The following is an 18,666-nucleotide window of genomic DNA, read 5'->3' as shown; positions in this document are numbered from 1 at the left end:
GAGAGAATAGTGGGTTGGGAGTTCTTGGGGCAGATTTGAAAATTGGCAGCCGGAAAAGCAATCTTCTCCAAGGGCCTCTTAGGACAGCTAAAGGGAGAGGCTCTACTTTTGATGGCAGCTTTCAGGCGGGCAGTGCAGAACAGCTCCGGTCTGTGTTGTGTTGTCCAGTGTTCTGTGTTCCCTAGTGTGTCTTTGGGGTCCCTTTTGCCTTCTCCCCTCGAGACCCTCACCACAAGCATGATGTGTCGTGTTTCATGTCCCCCCTGTTTGTCACTTTCTGTGTCACGGGTGTGTGCACACATTTTTTGCCGGAGCTGTTCTGCCCTGCCGCATGGCCTGCTGCAGTAGGAGAAACCGTGGGGCATTGGAATTTGTAATGCTGGCTGTACTTGGGCTCTAGATGCTATTCCTAGATTGACATAAGGTGTTTGCACCTTTTGAGTTATCCTGGTGGTGTTTGGCATATGTTGTAACTTTCTTTCAGGTGCAGACGCATTCCATGTGTGGCAGGGGGTCAGAGTTAGGAGGTGTCGGGCCTTCTTAGGAGTGCGGTGAGTAGCTGAGTGGTGGGGTTTTGGCCGATGCGGTGCCAAGATCAGGGACTGATGTTTGGTTCTCTTTAATACAGCTGTCTGAGAGACACCAGCCTGGTGCCAGCAGGACCTTCCCAGCTGACGAGGTGGCCTTTCTTTGCACCTGACAGGGACCAGCATCCCCAGATGTCTGAGAGCTAAGTAGAGGGCTGTGACCCACAGAGGGGATGAAAGCACGGTGCTGGTTTGGGAATTCCTGGGAGGGGGTTTTGAGTCCAATTTTGGAGGGGGGGTGTGGTGTGTTCATGAAGTGGCCCCTTAGGCCCCATAAAAGCCAAGTCTCACTTTTGATTGCAGTGCTGAGGTGTGCAGCAGGGCAGAGCAGTCCCGGTGTGTCTCGTGTCACTTCTCTATTGTGCATTATGTGTTGTTTGCGTATGCCATATCTTTCACTTAGGGGGGCCTGTGAGAAACCCTGGCATCATTGGTAGCATCTGTGATCTCTGCACTCCTTGGCCTGGCGCCCAGGCCACAGAACTTTTGACTAGGGAGCTCAGACAAGCATCAGACTCTCTTCTCTCTTTGGAAGCATCCAGTCAGACGTCTTTTCAGGTCTTGTTCTGAGCTGTATGGACAGCTGTGCCCCACCTGGATCCATTATGGTGGATTAGGACTTGTAATATTACGAGGTTAGGTAGAGGATTTTGACTGTAGGATTCCTAGGCATCAGTCTTTGCTGTTCTTGGAATAAATCATTCAGTAATCATCTTCTTCCTCCAGGGTTCTCTGAGCCTCATCAGCTCACCATCGGTCTCAGCTCGCTCATCTCCTTTTGCATTCTCTCAGTCCTTGCAGCCGTTTTCCTTGCCAAGAGATTTCTGTTCCTGTTGTGTCCCCGTTGTCTGTCCTATCCTGTGTCATGGCTCTCAGCACACATTTGTGCCGGAGCTGCTCTGCCCTGCTGCACAGCCTGGTGCGATAGGAGAAGTCCCAGGGACTTGGAGTTTGTAATGTGGGGTGTAGTTGGACTCTAGATGGGATTTGTAGATGGGCACATCATATCTGGAGCTCATCAGTTATCCTGCCACAGTGTGACTCTTGTCCTAACTTTTTTTTCAGGTTCAGATGGATTAAATGTGTGCCAGAGGGCCCCATGCCAGGTGTGGGGATTCTCCTGAGTAGGTGAGGCCCCATTTGCCTCTGCAGCAGACTCTGTTACACCTCTCAACTGACTCTGTTACACTGCTGTTCTTTGTCTTTCTTTTAGGAAGTAAATCTGGATGCCAGCAGTCAACGTGAGCAGTGGAGAGAATTGGTTGTTATTGCTCAGCTCTCAAGCACAACAATTTCGCAGCAGATTCATCGTGTCACAAGAGGGATCTGCCCAGTGTCAAGGATGATGTTTGAGATTGAGGCTTCAGGTGAGTTGAGGATGGTTACTGGGAGAGGGAGGGTGAGCAGGCATCCAGTTAGGAGTTCTTGAGAGGGGGTTTGCAGGCAGCAGGGTGAGAAAGGGTCTTTATTTGTTTGAGAGCCCCTCCCAAGGTGTCTCAGAAGCCTAGCAGAGGCATTCCCATGGCTTACAGCATACAAGGTGATCCACTGCACTCAGAGGAATGCCATTTAACTTTGTCTTTCTGTAACCCAGGTGCCACTCCTAATGAAGGCCACAGCCTTGGAATCAGGATGAAGCTGGAGCCTGAAGGAGCCAGGCACACTCAGGAGAGGGCAAGTAGCTGACTTGCAGGGATTTGGCCCACATAACTCTGGACTCACTCTTTGATTTTGGTTTTCTTGATTGCAGCTGACCGAGAGGCTCACAGGCCATCACAGAGCCCTCCAAGGCAGACTCATTTCAGGTGCAGCGTGGATTCCATTCACCGATCATCCAAAAGATAAGTCGGGGGCCACAGCCTGGAGATGGTGGAGTAGCAGGTTGGGAGTTTTTGGGACAGATTCAAAAATGAGCAGAGAGGAAAGCAATCTTCTCCAAAGGCCTTTTAGGACAGCTAAAGGGAGAGGCTCTACTTTTGATGGCAGCTTTCAGGCGGGCAGTGCAGAACAGCTCCGGTCTGTCGTGTTTTCCGGTGTGCTGTGTTCCCTAGCGTGTCTTTGGGGTCCCTTTTGCCTTTTCCCCTCGAGGCCCTCACCACAAGCATGATGTGTCGTGTTTCATGTCCCCCTGTTTGTCACTTTCTGTGTCACGGGTGTGTGCACAGATTTGTGCCGGAGCTGTTCTGCCCTGCCGCATGGCCTGCTGCAATAAGACGAACCATAGGGAGGGGGAATTTGTAATGTTGGCTGTACTTGGGCTCTAGATGCTATTCCTAGATTGACATAAGGTGTTTGCAGCTTGTGAGTAACCCTGGTGGTGTTTGACATATGTTCTAACTTTCTTTCAGGTGCAGACGCATTCCACGTGTGGCAGAGGGTCAGGGTTAGGAGGTGCCGGGCCTTCTTAGGAGCGCGGTGAGTAGCAGAGCGGTGGGGTTTTGGCCAATGCGGTGCCAAGATCAGGCCCTGATGTTTGGTTCTCTTTAATCTAGCTGTCTGAGAGACACCAGCCCGGTGCCAGCAGGACCTTCCCAGCTGACGAGGTGGCCTTTCTTTGCACCTGACACAGACTGGCATCCCCAGATGTCTGAGAGATAAGTAGAGGGCTGCGACCCACAGTGGGGATGAAGGCATGGTGCTTGTTTGGGAATTCCTGGGAGGGGTTTTTGAGTCCAGTTTGAGCGGGGGGTGTTCATTAAACGGCTCGTTAGGCCCCATGAAAGCCAAGTCTCACTTTTGATCACAGTGCTGAGGTGTGCAGGGCAGAGCAGTCCCCGTGTGCATCGTGTCACTTGTCTGTTGTGCATTGTGTGTTGTTTGTGTATCTCCTATCTTCTACCTTAGGCCTTTGAGGGCCCTGTCAGTACCCCTGGCATCATTGTTAGCGTCTGTAATCTCTGCATTCCCTGGTCTGGCACCCGGGCCACAGAGCTTTTGACTCGCGAGCTCAGACAAGCATCAGACTCTCTTCTCTCTTTGGAAGCATCCAGTCAGATGTCTTTTCAAGTCTTGTTCTGAGCTGTATGGACAGCTGTGCCCCACCTGGATCCATTATGGTGGATTAGGACTTGTAATATTACGAGGTTAGGTAGAGGATTTTGACTGTAGGATTCCTAGGCATCCGTCTTTGCTGTTCTTGGAATTAATCATTCAGTTATCATCTTCTTCCTTCAGAGTTCTCTGAGCCTCATCAGCTCACCATCGGTCTCAGCTCGGTCATCTCCTTTTGCATTCTCTCAGTCCTTGCAGCCATTTTCCTTGCCAAGAAATTTCTGTCTGTGTCTTGTGCCTATTGTTTGTCACGTCCTGTCCTGTGTCACGAGTGTCTGCACACTTTTGGGATGGGGCTGCTCTGCCGTGCTGCACAGCCTGGTGCGATAGGAGAAGTCTTGGAGACTTGGAGTTTGTAATGTGGGGTGTAGTTGGACTCTAGATGGGATTTGTAGATGGACACAGGACATCTGGAGCTCATCAGTTATCCTGCCACAGTGTGACTCTTGTCCTAACTTTTTTTTCAGATTCAGATGGATTAAATGTGTGCCAGAGGGCCCCATCCTGGGTGAGGGGATTGCCCCGAGCCGGTGAGGCCCCATTTGTCTCTGCAGCAGAAGTGTGTATGGTGAGTGTGTTACAGCTCTGTTCTTTGTCTTTCTTTTCAGGATGTCAATCTGGATGCCAGCAGTCAAGGTGAGCAGTGGACAGAACTGGCTGTTATTGCTCAGCTCTCAAGCACAACAATTTTTCAGCAGATTCATGGTGTCACAAGAGGGATCTGCCCAGTGTCAAGGATGATGTTTGAGATTGAGGCTTCAGGTGAGTTGAGGATGGTGCCTGGGAGAGGGAGGGTGATCAGGTATCCAGTTTAGGAGTTCTTAGGAGGGGGTTTGCAAGCAGCAGGGTGAGAAAGGGTGTTTATTTGAGGGCACCCCACACAAGGCTGAGAAGCCTAGCAGAGGCATTGCCATGTCTTAGGGCACACAAGGTGATCCACTGCACTCAGAGGAATGCCATTTAACTTTGTCTTTCTGTAACCCAGGTGCCACTCCTAATGAAGGCCACAGCCTTGGAATCAGGATGAAGCTGGAGCCTGAAGGAGCCAGGCACACTCAGGAGAGAGCAAGTAGCTGCCTTGGTGGGATTTGGCCCACATAACTCTGGACTCATACTTTGGTTTTGGTTTTCTTGATTGCAGCTGACCGAGAGGCTCACAGGCCATCACAGAGCCCTCCAAGGCAGACTCATTTCAGGTGCAGCGTGGATTCCCCTCACCGATCATCTAAAAGATAAGTCGGGGGCCGCGGTCTGGAGATGAGACGATGGGAGAGTATCAGGTTGGCAGTTCTTTGGCCAGATTTAAAAATTGGCAGTGGGGAAAGCAATCTTCTCCAAAGGCCTCTTAGGACAGCTAAAGGGAGAGGCTCTACTTTTGATGGCAGCTTTCAGGCGGGCAGTGCAGAACAGCTCCAGTCTGTATCCTGTTGTCCGGTGTGCTGTGTTCCCTAGTGTGTCTTTGGGGTCCCTTTTGCCTTCTCCTCTCGAGACCCTCACCACAAGCATGATGTGTCGTGTTTCATGTCCCCCTGTTTGTCACTTTCTGTGTCACGGGTGTGTGCACAGATTTGTGCCGGAGCTGTTCTGCCCTGCCGCATGGCCTGCTGCAATAAGACGAACCATAGGGAGGGGGAATTTGTAATGTTGGCTGTACTTGGGCTCTAGATGCTATTCCTAGATTGACATAAGGTGTTTGCAGCTTGTGAGTAACCCTGGTGGTGTTTGACATATGTTCTAACTTTCTTTCAGGTGCAGATGCATTCCACGTGTGGCAGAGGGTCAGGGTTAGGAGGTGCCGGGCCTTCTTAGGAGCGCGGTGAGTAGCAGAGCGGTGGGGTTTTGACCAATGCGGTGCCAAGATCAGGCACTGATGTTTGGTTCTCTTTACTCTAGCTGTCTGAGAGACACCAGCCCGGTGCCAGCAGGACCTTCCCGTTTGACAAGGTGAGCTTTCTTTGCACCCGAGACCCGCATCCCCAGCTGTATGAGAGATAAGTAGAGGGCTACGACCCACAGTGGGGATGAAGTCATGGTGCTGTTTCGGGAAATACTGGGTGGAGTTTTTGATTCAGCTTTGGAGGTGGGGGATGTTCATGAGGTGGCCCCTTAGGCCTCATAAAAGCAAAGTCTCACTTTTGATCACAGTGTGGAGGTGTGCAGGGCAGAGCAGTCCCGGTGTGTCTCGTGTCACTTGTCTGTTGTGCATTATGTGTTGTTTGTGTATCCCATGTCTTTTACCTTTGGAGGGCCCTGTCAGTACCCCTGGCATCATTGTTAGCATCTCTGATCTCTGCATTCCCTGGCCTGGCACCCAGGCCATATATGAGTTTCTGATACCTGTCTGAGCTCCCCAGTCAAAAGTTACCTCTTTGGAAGCATCCAGTCAGATTTCTTGTCAGGTCTAGTTCTGAGCTGTATGGACAGCTATGCCCCACCTGTATCCATTGTGGTGGATTAGGACTTGTAATAATATGAGGTTAGGTACAGCATTCTGACAGTAGGATTCCTAGGCATCCATCTTTGCTGTTCTTGGAATTAATCATTCAGTTATCATCTTCGTCCCCCAGGGTTCTCTGAGCCTCATCAGCTCACCATCGGTCTCAGCTCACTCATCTCCTTTTGCATTCTCTCAGTCCTTGCAGCCATTTTCCTTGCCAAGAGATTTCTTTTCCTGTTGTGTCCCCTGTTGTTGTCTGTCCTGTCTGTCCTGTGTCACGGGTGTCTGCACACATTTGGGATGGGGCTGCTCTGCCGTGCTGCACAGCCTGGTGCGATAGGAGAAGTCTTGGAGACTTGGAATGTGTAATGTGGGGTGTAGTTGGACACTAGATGGGATCTGTGGATGGGCACAGGGCATCTGGAGCTCATCAGTTATCCTACAAGAGTGTGACTCTTGTCCTAACTTTTTTTTCAGATTCAGATGGATTAAATGTGTGCCAGAGGGCCCCATCCCGGGTGAGGGGATTGCCCCAAGCAGGTGAGGCCCCATTTGTCTCTGCAGCAGAAGTGTGTATGGTGAGTGTGTTACAGCTCTGTTCTTTGTCTTTCTTTTCAGGAAGTCAATCTGGATGCCAGCAGTCAAGGTGAGCAGTGGAGAGAATTGGCTGTTATTGCTCAGCTCTCAAGCACAACAATTTTTCAGCAGATTCGTCGTGTCACAAGAGGGATTTGCCCTGTGTCAAGGATGATGTTTGAGATTGAGGCTTCAGGTGAGTTGAGGATGGTGCCTGGGAGAGGGAGGGTGATCAGGTATCCAGTTTAGGAGTTCTTAGGAGGGGGTTTGCAAGCAGCAGGGTGAGAAAGGGTGTTTATTTGAGGGTACCCCACACAAGGCTGAGAAGCCTAGCAGAGGCATTGCCATGTCTTAGGGCACACAAGGTGATCCACTGCACTCAGAGGAATGCCATTTAACTTTGTCTTTCTGTAACCCAGGTGCCACTCCTAATGAAGGCCACAGCCTTGGAATCAGGATGAAGCTGGAGCCTGAAGGAGCCAGGCACACTCAGGAGAGAGCAAGTAGCTGCCTTGGTGGGATTTGGCCCACATAACTCTGGACTCATACTTTGGTTTTGGTTTTCTTGATTGCAGCTGACCGAGAGGCTCACAGGCCATTACAGAGCCCTCCAAGGCAGACTCATTTCAGGTGCAGCGTGGATTCCCCTCACCGGTCATCTAAAAGATAAGTCGGGGGCCGCGGTCTGGAGATGAGACGATGGGAGAGTATCAGGTTGGCAGTTCTTTGGCCAGATTTAAAAATTGGCAGTGGGGAAAGCAATCTTCTCCAAAGGCCTCTTAGGACAGCTAAAGGGAGAGGCTCTACTTTTGATGGCAGCTTTCAGGCGGGCAGTGCAGAACAGCTCCAGTCTGTATCCTGTTGTCCGGTGTGCTGTGTTCCCTAGTGTGTCTTTGGGGTCCCTTTTGCCTTCTCCCCTCGAGACCCTCACCACAAGCATGATGTGTCGTGTTTCATGTCCCCCTGTTTGTCACGTTCTGTGTCACGGGTGTGTGCACAGATTTGTGCCGGAGCTGTTCTGCCCTGCCGCATGGCCTGCTGCAATAAGACGAACCATAGGGAGGGGGAATTTGTAATGTTGGCTGTACTTGGGCTCTAGATGCTATTCCTAGATTGACATAAGGTGTTTGCAGCTTGTGAGTAACCCTGGTGGTGTTTGACATATGTTCTAACTTTCTTTCAGGTGCAGATGCATTCCACGTGTGGCAGAGGGTCAGGGTTAGGAGGTGCCAGGCCTTCTTAGGAGCGCGGTGAGTAGCAGAGCGGTGGGGTTTTGACCAATGCGGTGCCAAGATCAGGCACTGATGTTTGGTTCTCTTTACTCTAGCTGTCTGAGAGACACCAGCCCGGTGCCAGCAGGACCTTCCCGTTTGACAAGGTGAGCTTTCTTTGCACCCGAGACCCGCATCCCCAGCTGTATGAGAGATAAGTAGAGGGCTACGACCCACAGTGGGGATGAAGTCATGGTGCTGTTTCGGGAAATACTGGGTGGAGTTTTTGATTCAGCTTTGGAGGTGGGGGATGTTCATGAGGTGGCCCCTTAGGCCTCATAAAAGCAAAGTCTCACTTTTGATCACAGTGTGGAGGTGTGCAGGGCAGAGCAGTCCCGGTGTGTCTCGTGTCACTTGTCTGTTGTGCATTATGTGTTGTTTGTGTATCCCATGTCTTTTACCTTTGGAGGGCCCTGTCAGTACCCCTGGCATCATTGTTAGCATCTCTGATCTCTGCATTCCCTGGCCTGGCACCCAGGCCATATATGAGTTTCTGATACCTGTCTGAGCTCCCCAGTCAAAAGTTACCTCTTTGGAAGCATCCAGTCAGATTTCTTGTCAGGTCTAGTTCTGAGCTGTATGGACAGCTATGCCCCACCTGTATCCATTGTGGTGGATTAGGACTTGTAATAATATGAGGTTAGGTACAGCATTCTGACAGTAGGATTCCTAGGCATCCATCTTTGCTGTTCTTGGAATTAATCATTCAGTTATCATCTTCGTCCCCCAGGGTTCTCTGAGCCTCATCAGCTCACCATCGGTCTCAGCTCACTCATCTCCTTTTGCATTCTCTCAGTCCTTGCAGCCATTTTCCTTGCCAAGAGATTTCTTTTCCTGTTGTGTCCCCTGTTGTTGTCTGTCCTGTCTGTCCTGTGTCACGGGTGTCTGCACACATTTGGGATGGGGCTGCTCTGCCGTGCTGCACAGCCTGGTGCGATAGGAGAAGTCTTGGAGACTTGGAATGTGTAATGTGGGGTGTAGTTGGACACTAGATGGGATCTGTGGATGGGCACAGGACATCTGGAGCTCATCAGTTATCCTACAAGAGTGTGACTCTTGTCCTAACTTTTTTTTCAGATTCAGATGGATTAAATGTGTGCCAGAGGGCCCCATCCCGGGTGAGGGGATTGCCCCGAGCAGGTGAGGCCCCATTTGTCTCTGCAGCAGAAGTGTGTATGGTGAGTGTGTTACAGCTCTGTTCTTTGTCTTTCTTTTCAGGAAGTCAATCTGGATGCCAGCAGTCAAGGTGAGCAGTGGAGAGAATTGGCTGTTATTGCTCAGCTCTCAAGCACAACAATTTTTCAGCAGATTCGTCGTGTCACAAGAGGGATTTGCCCTGTGTCAAGGATGATGTTTGAGATTGAGGCTTCAGGTGAGTTGAGGATGGTGCCTGGGCGAGGGAGGGTGATCAGGTATCCAGTTTAGGATTTCTTGGGAGCGGGTTTGCAAGCAGCAGGGTGAGAAAGGGTGTTTATTTGAGGGCCCCCCCACACAAAGCTGTTCAGAAGCCTAGCAGAGGCATTCCCATGGCTTACAGCATACAAGGTGATCCACTGCACTCAGAGGAATGCCATTTAACTTTGTCTTTCTGTAACCCAGGTGCCACTCCTAATGAAGGCCACAGCCTTGGAATCAGGATGAAGCTGGAGCCTGAAGGAGCCAGGCACACTCAGGAGAGGGCAAGTAGCTGACTTGCAGGGATTTGGCCCACATAACTCTGGACTCATACTTTGGTTTTGGTTTTCTTGATTGCAGCTGACCGAGAGGCTCACAGGCCGTCACAGAGCCCTCCAAGGCAGACTCATTTCAGGTGCAGCGTGGATTCCCCTCAGCGATCATCCAAAAGATAAGTCGGGGGCCACGGTCTGGAGATGGCGGAGTAGCAGATTGGGAGTTCTTGGGACAGATTCAAAAATGAGCAGAGGGGAAAGCAATCTTCTCCAAAGGCCTCTTAGGACAGCTAAAGGGAGAGGCTCTACTTTTGATGGCAGCTTTCAGGCAGGCAATGCAGAACAGCTCCGGTCTGTGTCGTGTTGTCCGGTGTGCCGTGCTCCCTAGTGTGTCTTTGGGGTCCCTTTTGCCTTTTCCCCTCGAGGCCCTCACCACAAGCATGATGTGTCGTGTTTCATGTCCCCCCTGTTTGTCACTTTCTGTGTCACGGGTGTGTGCACACATTTTTTGCCGGAGCTGTTCTGCCCTGCCGCATGGCCTGCTGCAATAGGACGAGCCTTGGGGAGTTGAAATTTGTAATGTGGGCTGTACTTGGGCTCTAGATGTTGTTCCTAGATTGACATAAGATGTTTGCAGCTTGTGAGTTATCCTGGTGATGTTTGACATGTGTTCTAACTTTCTTTCAGGTGCAGACGCATTCCACGTGTGGCAGAGGGTCAGGGTTAGGAGGTGCCGGGCCTTCTTAGGAGCGCAGTGAGTAGCAGAGTGGTGGGGTTTTGGCCGATGCGGTGCCAAGTTCAGGCACTGATGTTTGGTTCTCTTTAATCTAGCTGTCTGAGAGACACCAGCCCGGTGCCAGCAGGACCTTCCCATCTGATGAGGTGGCCTTTCTTTGCACCTGACAGGGACCAGCATCCCCAGCTGTATGAGAGATAAGTAGAGGGCCGTGACCCACAGAGGGGCTGAAAGCACGGTGCTGGTTTGGGGATTTCAGGGAGGGGGTTTTGAGTCCAGTTTGGAGGTGGGGGGGTGTTAATGAAGTGGCCCCTTAGGCCCCATAGAAGCCAAGTCTCACTTTTGATCACAGTGCTGAGGTGTGCAGCAGGGCAGAGCAGTCCCGGTGTGTCTCGTGTCACTTGTCTGTTGTGAATTGTGTGTTGTTTGTGTATCCCATGTCTTTTACCTTAGGGGTGCCTGTCATTAATCTTGGCATCATTGTTAGCATCTGTGATCTCTGCATTCCCTGGCCTGGCACCCAGGCCACAGAACTTTTGACTGGGGAGCTCAGACAGGCGTCAGACTCTCTTCTGTCTTTGGAAGCATCGCATCTGATGTCTTGTCAGGTCTCGGTCTGGGCTGTATGGACAGCTATGCCCCCACCTGGATCCATTTTGGTGGATTAGGACTTGGCGTAATATGAGGTTAGGTAGAGGATTCTGACCGTAGGATTCCTAGGCATCCATCTTTGCAGTTCTTAGAAGAAATCATTCAGTTATCATCTTCTTCCTTCGGGGTTCTCTGAGCCTCATCAGCTCACCATCAGTTTGAACTCGGTCATCTCCTTTTGCATTCTCTCAGTCCTTGCAGCCATTTTCCTTGCCTAGAATTTTCTGTCTGTGTTGTGTCCCCGTTGTCTGTCCTGTCCTGTCCATCCTGTGTCACGGCTGTCAGCACACATTTGTGCCCGAGCTGCTCTGCCCTGCCGCATAGCCTGGTGCAATAGGAGAGGGCCCGGGGATTTGTAATGTGCAGTGTGGGGTGTAGTTGGACTCTAGATGGGATTTGTAGATGGACACAGGATATCTGGAGCTCTTCAGTTCTCATTGAACCGTCTGACTGTTGTCCTAACTTTTTTTTCAGATGCACCTCCTCAGATGACTGCAGTAGTTGTGTAGGTTCCTTCTTCTGAAAGGGAATAGGGCGCAAGAATTCATCTTCCAGAGAATTTTTGCAAGTCCTGGCTTGTATTGTATCTGCCTATGGTGGCTTATGTTCTCTGTACCTATACATCTGTCTTCTATTGGATTTTGGGTAGAAAATTTATCAGTCCAGAGAGGAGACAAGTCCTAGCTGTCAGATAGCCACTCGTTGACCCTTCCTGTCGTCTCACAGGTCCCCGAGGCTGCTGATTTCCCCAGGATCTGCCATTTTACCTCAAGGAGCGGCAGCCAGAAGATGTGTCACAGCACGTTCTTCAGCATCTCGAGTAAGGGCCGCAGTGAGCATTTAAGTGGAAAGATTGTGTGAGCGTGTGTGAGAGCACGTGGCTGTGTCTGTCTGTGTCTGCTCGTTTCTGCGTGTGTGAGTGCATGCTGACTGGATTTAACCTTGTGTGTGTGACTTTTGCTTTCCAGGTTTTGCGACTCCTTGTTAAATTTAGAATAAAAAATCCCCAGCCGGGTTGTATTGCATGAACTGACATGATATGTACCGATTTTGGCTTAAAACCCAGAAAACCAGACGAAGATGAGCAGGAAAAAACCAGAAAAAAACCACATGATGGACAAGAAAAAAACCCAGAAAAAGCCCAGGATGGGCAAGAAAGCAACGAGAAAAAAACCCCAGAAAATAATCCCAGATGGGCAAGAAAAAAACGTAGAAAAACCCCAGAAAATCACCCAAGATGGGCAAGAAAAAAACCCAGAAAAAAACCCAAAAAAAAAAACTCTGAGATGGGCAAGAAGAAAACCAGAAAAAAGTCTGAAGATGGGCAAGAAAAAACCCAGAAAAAACCCCCAAGATGGACAAGAAATAACCCAGAAAAAATTCGAAGAAGGGCAAGAAAAGACCCAGAAAACACCCAGAAAAAAATCGCAACCCAAGTATAAATATAGAAATGTTTGTCAAGTATATGCAAATATATAAAGAAATGTTAAATTATTTGAAATATAAAATAACATAAATATAACATTTATACAGTATTACTTGTGTTATGGATCATATTGATTTTTATTTATTTCCTATAATACACTACAATATTTATATCAATTTTACATCTATCATATCTATCATTTGTTATATGTTATACCAGATTGATATACTCTAGGTTTTTTTAAGTAGTTTAAAATAAAGGGGATTTTTTTTTTTATTTGGCAAAAGCAGGTGTTTTAGTATAAACATTATAAATACAAATAATATAAAGGTAGAAATCTAAGAATAGAAATAGATCATAAATAGCTGAAGGTTAATATAGAAATTAAAAATGTAAGAAAAAATAAGTTGTAGCAGTAGATATGGTACATAATTAGGAAAATAATTTATCTCTTATTTGAATAGGATACATGTGATATATAATGATTAATATAATACTTAAGTATAAACTGCAAATATAAATGTGAATATAGTCATGAGCGCTATAAATATAAAAATATTTCAATGTAGTTTAAAAGAATAGAGCTTTTTTGTATTTATTTAGTTAGGATGGGATTTGTATTTTAAATAGTGAAAGCATGATAGAAATGTAATTTTAGACATAGAAATATGCAATCAATGTGGAAAGATATTTATAAAAGCACAAAATATAAGTAAATATAAATAATAGAAATAGAATAATGTTATATAAATTACATGCTACATCAATGTCCACTATAGCTATGCATGTGAATATAAATACGAAAAATGGAAATAAAAAATTTATTTAAACATGGCTTTAAAGCAAGGGGCCTTGTTTGATTCTGGTGGGGTAAGAGGCAGGTTTTTGGCATTTATTTCAGAGCAGTTTTTGGCGGGGGTCGCCCCTGTTCTTTTTTGCCACCTTGCCTGCCCGCAGCCCCGAGGCGCGCAGCGCCCCCGGCTGGGGCGGGCGGCAGTGCTGCCGCCTTGTGGGCAGAGCGCGGTACTGCAGCCCTGCGCCGAGAGGCCGCCACCTTGGGAGTGGCGCGTCGCGGATGTCGCGGACTTTTGGTTGACCTTCTCAACAGGGCGGCGAAAAGGGCGGGGAAGTGGAGGACCGGGGTGGGTGTCACTGGACTGCCTGCATGGAATACCGACCCCGGCGCGGCCCCGGTGGTATTTTCTGTGACGTTTCAAGTGTACCCGACACATGCTGTGGTCTCAGCGGCGCCGCGGGCGGGCGTATTTCGGCGGGTTTGTGACAGGCATGTGGGGAAACGCCTCGCTGTGCCGGGGTCCTCTGACAGCCGCTTTCCCGCCCTGAGGGAGCCGAGCCGGGCCGAATTGTTCCGAAGAGCCGAAGAGCCGAGTGTGGGCGAAAACAGCCGAGTTTCCCCGAAGAGCCGAGTGTAGCCGAAAACAGCCGAGTTTCACCGAAGAGCCGAGTGTAGCCGAAAATAGCCGAGTTTCACCGAAGAGCCGAGTGTGGCCGAACACAGCCGACTTGAGACGAAGAGCCGAGTGTGGCCGAACACAGCCGACTTGAGACGAAGAGCCGATGATAGCCGAGTGTAACCGATAGCCGACTGTAGCCGACATTGGCCGCATTTAGACAAAGAGCCGAATATGACCGACTTTAGCCCAACCGGGCCGAGTTCAGCCGAAGAGCCGGAAAAGCCGAATTTAGACGAAAAGCCGAACCGAAACGATTTTAGACCTAAGCCGAACCAAGCCTAATTTAGCCGAGTTTATTTAAACAGAACCGAACGACGCCGCAGCACTCTGCCTGCAGAGCGCCGGTGCAGACGGCAGGGGGCGGTGTATAAAGCGAGTATAAAATATCAACTGTATATAAGAAGGAATAAAAAGCTCTGTGTCATGTGCAGCAGTAGAAAATTTCAGGCTCCCAGGGAATAAATAGTTTTCTTTCAATCATTATAGTTTTGGGTTTTTTTTTACTCCCAGGTAGCCTGAAAGTTACTACTGCTGCTTTTTGATTCTAAAGCTAGGAAGGAAAACCAAGATTACAAATACAAGAAAAAGAAAGGGAAAGGGAAGGGGAAAAAAAGGAAAGGAAAGGAAAGAAAGCAGGAGAGCAGAAGGGAAGGGAAAGGAAAGGGGTGAAAAACAGCGTTAAAAAAAGAAAAAGAGTTGGAGGGGAAAAGAGAGGGCATTCGGGAGGAGCGGTCCTGCCTCAGGTCCTTCCCCGCCCTGGGGCGAAGGACCCGTTTGATGCCCGGGAGGGACTGCAGCTCCCGGTGGCGGGGGACGGAGCCGTGGCTGTCAGCCCGAGACTCCAACTCCCGGCAGGCCCTGCTGCCGGCGCGGCGTGTGACGCAACGGCTATCGCGGCACATGAGTGGCTACCAGCCCGAGACTCCAACTCCCGGCAGGCCCTGCTGCCGGCGCGACGTGTGCCGCAACGGCCGACGCTGCCCGGGATTTTTCTCTAAATCGGCAGTAAATACAGCTGAGTAAAATTAGCTTGGTTTTCTTCCTTCTTTTTTAACTGAATTGTTTTTATTAAAAATACTATTTGAATATGTAGAAAAAGTGGGGATGTCCTGTACTATATCCTAGCTTTTCTTGTTTATAGGGTGCTCAGAAAACATGCGTCCCTTAGAGTCCCTCAGAAAGGTTCTCAGTGCGATCTCTACCAAGGTATGTATTTACTAATAAGTGATCCCTTTAGATATTTGCCTGTGTACCTTTTCCTGTAATTCAGAGCTTGCGTTCTGTGGGTTTTATGATAAACCTGTAAAATATGTAAGAATGCTTTTGCAAGTCTGAATCGTTGAAGGCAGCAGTAAGTGGATTTAGAGCCTGTTCTTGACCAGACAACGGGAAAAAGTGTGACTTTGATGCTGAACTTGTTTTTTTCATTTTTCATTTGACTTGTCTGGAATGATTTAGGAATAGAGAGAGCTAGAAAAAGAGAGAAATGGAATTGATTATGGAGCACTCCTCAAATGCTCACCACGATTCAGTGTAGAGCCGAAGTGAAGGGTGATGGAACAGAGCTCTGTGCTTTAGAAGGAAATAAATTTAAACCTGACCTCCGCACAGAGTCTCACTAACTTCTTTTGTTTTAAAATACAAAATATTATTAGGAAGTGTTGGAAGTTAGTGTTTTGGGAAAGAAACGGCAGTTCCACAGAACATTCCATTTAACAGAGGCTCTGGGAAGGATTCATGTTGTAACTGCTGTCACTGCAATCAGTTGGTGGTTCAGCCTTGAAATGTGCACTTGCCCTTCTATAAAGCACTGTTTTGTTTGCCTTTCAGTGCTATGAGTCTTGATAAATTGGAGAAGAGCCCAAGAGAAATTTTTCATCCCTTGATATAAAAGGTAGGAAGTGACTTTTTTTGGTTTGGTTCTTTTTCTTTATTATTTCCTGGAAATAAAAGTAATTAAGTATAGGTACTACTGGTTTGTTTCTTCCAGTAGCAGATGATAACAATAGCAGTAGTAATAGTAAAAATAATAATAGAAATAATAATAATAGCAATGTAATACTACCTAAACTGTCTTTATCCATTGAACTGGCCATTTCAAATCAAAACTTCTAAACACAAATCAAACCATCATCCTCGTAGAATCTTTCACAGCAGTGGGCTATAGATCCTGGTTTTGTTGACAGGATTTATTGGTTCTGGAATAGCAAGAGGGAAGTACAAGCCTAACTACTTCTAGCTCACAGACCCATCCAGTGAATACTGCTTTGTGTTTTGGTGGGCTTGTGATGACTTTGAAATCAATTGCTCATTCCAGTAAAAAAAATTAATGTTTTTTTGAACCTGACAGCAGAAATAACTTTAGGCACCAACTTAATAATAACAGATCACCAATTTAAGTTCATAATTTTATGCTGTACTATCAAAGTTTAAAGGTAAATTTTTACTTATTAGGAGATGGTATAAAGTGTATGTTCCAATGTGTTGGATGTATGCAAAGGTACATACGTACCCGAAAGTCCTTAGAGGAAACAAATTTTTACGTCTGCTGTTTGATTGTTTCTCATACAATATTTGGTTTTATTTCCCAGGGATCGGTGAATTTTAACTTTGGAGTCCTCTGTGCTAAGGATGCTCAGCCTACAGATGATGAAATGTTCAGTAATGGTGAGTTTTTCACCTTCTCTTTAATTGCTATGCTGATCTGAATAAGAAAAAAACAAAAGCGAGAGAAAAAAAAAGGATGGTTTATTATTTTTTACGCTGTTATGTTTGTTTCCTCAGTATTTGCTGCAGCTCTGCGAACCCAAGCTTTGGGTTCCTTCTGTCCCACTGGGAGTTGCCCAGTTTGGTTGCATCTGGTGAAATTCACCCTGAGACCTTACAGAGCTAGCTCAAACTACGTGAGAGCCATTTGCAGTTCTCTCCAGACACCTGGAGAATGGGTGATGTTTCTGAGGGTCTGGCAAGTATACTTGTATCAAAACTCAGTCTGTGAAATTTCTGGGGAAAACCCTTCTGTGTCCTGAAGGGTTCAAACTCTGGTGAGGATCCAGTTATCAGGTGCTCACCTGGATGGTTCCAGCTCTTAAAGTGAACACTTGTACTCTTACCCTGTAGTTTACATCTATTGTATTTTTGTTATTTTGCAAGATTTTACGGCTTTGCAAAATATTGTGCATTTCACTCTTTGGAACCTCTCAGATCGTTCTTTGGTGCAGCACCACCTCATGGGACACTTGGCTGCCGTCCTGAAGGGGTTGGTCGCTAGAATTGTAAATCCTGGAGAGTTTGTAAGTCTTCTGTCCCCAGGGAGGTACCATGCTTTGTTTACTTTTGTTCTGTTTGTTAGGCGCTGCTTCTCATTGGAAGTATGAATTTCAAACTACCCTGTTCTTATTTTAACTGTTTTCCTGGTTCTCTCCCTACGGCAGGGAAAGACTCTCGTATCCTTGTCGTCGGGCTCGGTGCTGTCCAAGAAGATGCAGAGACTAAAAAAATCATAAGAAGCAAAATATGACTGCAGGGAAAACAAGCTGGGGAGAACAAAAGGTGATATTGTTATCCTTACCCTGTATTAGAAACATCCGCTGTGCTTTGATGCTGGCAGCTGCCAGGGGCTTGTTAGCTCTTTGTAGGCAGGTGTAGGTGTTCACTTGTAGGTTTTTTCTCTGGACAAGTCAATTCAAACTTTGCTAAGCTTATATTTGCAAATTACTCTCTAGCACAGTCCAGCATGACATTTTTGAATGTTGTAAAAATACCATGTTACTTGGAAATTGCTAATGATGAGAAGCTTTAGGGAAAAATAAGATGTCAGGGTTGGGAGATGTGAGAAGAATTTTGAGGGGATGTTAGACTGAAATAAAGCACACTTGAAGCTGGACTGGCACGCTGGCAGATCCCCTATTAAACAGTAGCGCTGAGATTAGGCTGGGGGTTGCCCATTGTTTCTGTAGAAATAAATGTTTTCTGGTCTTCAGAGGTAAGCTGCTTTGAAAAGCTGGAAGGCACAGCATAGTGACAATCCGTGTGCTTCGCATTAAAAATAGATTTCAGAAGGGTCCTAGGCTTTTGTCTTTTCCTAGAAGTCGATGTAATCCTATTGAGGAGTTTTTAATTCTGTGCTGCCATGTCATCGATCAGGGCCCTGTCGTACTAATCATCATACAGATGCAAAACAAAAAATCAGACCCTGTCCCGACCACTTAGAGCCCAGAACACGATTTCCTCAGGCTGCCATTTGTGTGCCATCGGTACTCACCATGGAAGCGAGCTGGGGATTGTTGCACCCGTTGGGAACAAACCGCTTCTCGTCACACAGAAATGGAATTGGGACGACGCCTCAGCCAGCCTCTCTCTCCTGAATCTGCAGCAGAGCAGTTCCAGTCCATGCGGGCAATCCAGTTCCTGACGATCTGAGCGCACGGAGCAGCGCTCAGCTGCTGTGGGGGGCTCAGGGAGGGCAGAGTGTGCATTGTCATCTTCCTGAACCTACAGACGCGAATCAAAGTGAGAAGCCACAGGGTGGAAATCAGTCGCATATATGCTAAATAAAACTTGCAGGTTTTTTTTAAGAATTGTTTTTGCTTGTTCTTTGTTGTGCTTCTGTGCTTAGAAAACCTCCCTTTACAATCAGTTCAATTCATCAATTGAACCTTTGTTTGCAGACTCTCACTGAGCAGAATTTGTTGCAGACTCAGTGCACGCTGTGCAGGCCTCCCGGGAGTGTGAGGAGCTCACGTGTGCTACTTTTTGCTTTAGGACGCTCTGAGGTATTTATTCC

At 47.7% G+C, this 18,666-nt stretch overlaps 1 long non-coding RNA gene across 1 annotated transcript; it reads left to right on the top strand.

The window, feature by feature from the left end:
* Window positions 1–14,839: 14,839 nt before the first annotated feature.
* On the top strand, window positions 14,840–18,460 carry LOC132081604 (uncharacterized). Its single transcript, XR_009419694.1, has 4 exons — window positions 14,840–15,086; window positions 15,711–15,774; window positions 16,472–16,547; window positions 16,665–18,460. It is a non-coding gene; the product is annotated as an uncharacterized LOC132081604 (long non-coding RNA).
* The last annotated feature ends 206 nt before the right edge of the window (window positions 18,461–18,666 follow it).

Source organism: Ammospiza nelsoni, chromosome 18 (genome assembly GCF_027579445.1).
Source record: "Ammospiza nelsoni isolate bAmmNel1 chromosome 18, bAmmNel1.pri, whole genome shotgun sequence".
NCBI lineage: Eukaryota > Metazoa > Chordata > Aves > Passeriformes > Passerellidae > Ammospiza > Ammospiza nelsoni.
The sequence above is the reverse complement of the archived record's forward strand: the minus strand, read 5'-3'. Positions and strand labels throughout refer to the sequence as shown.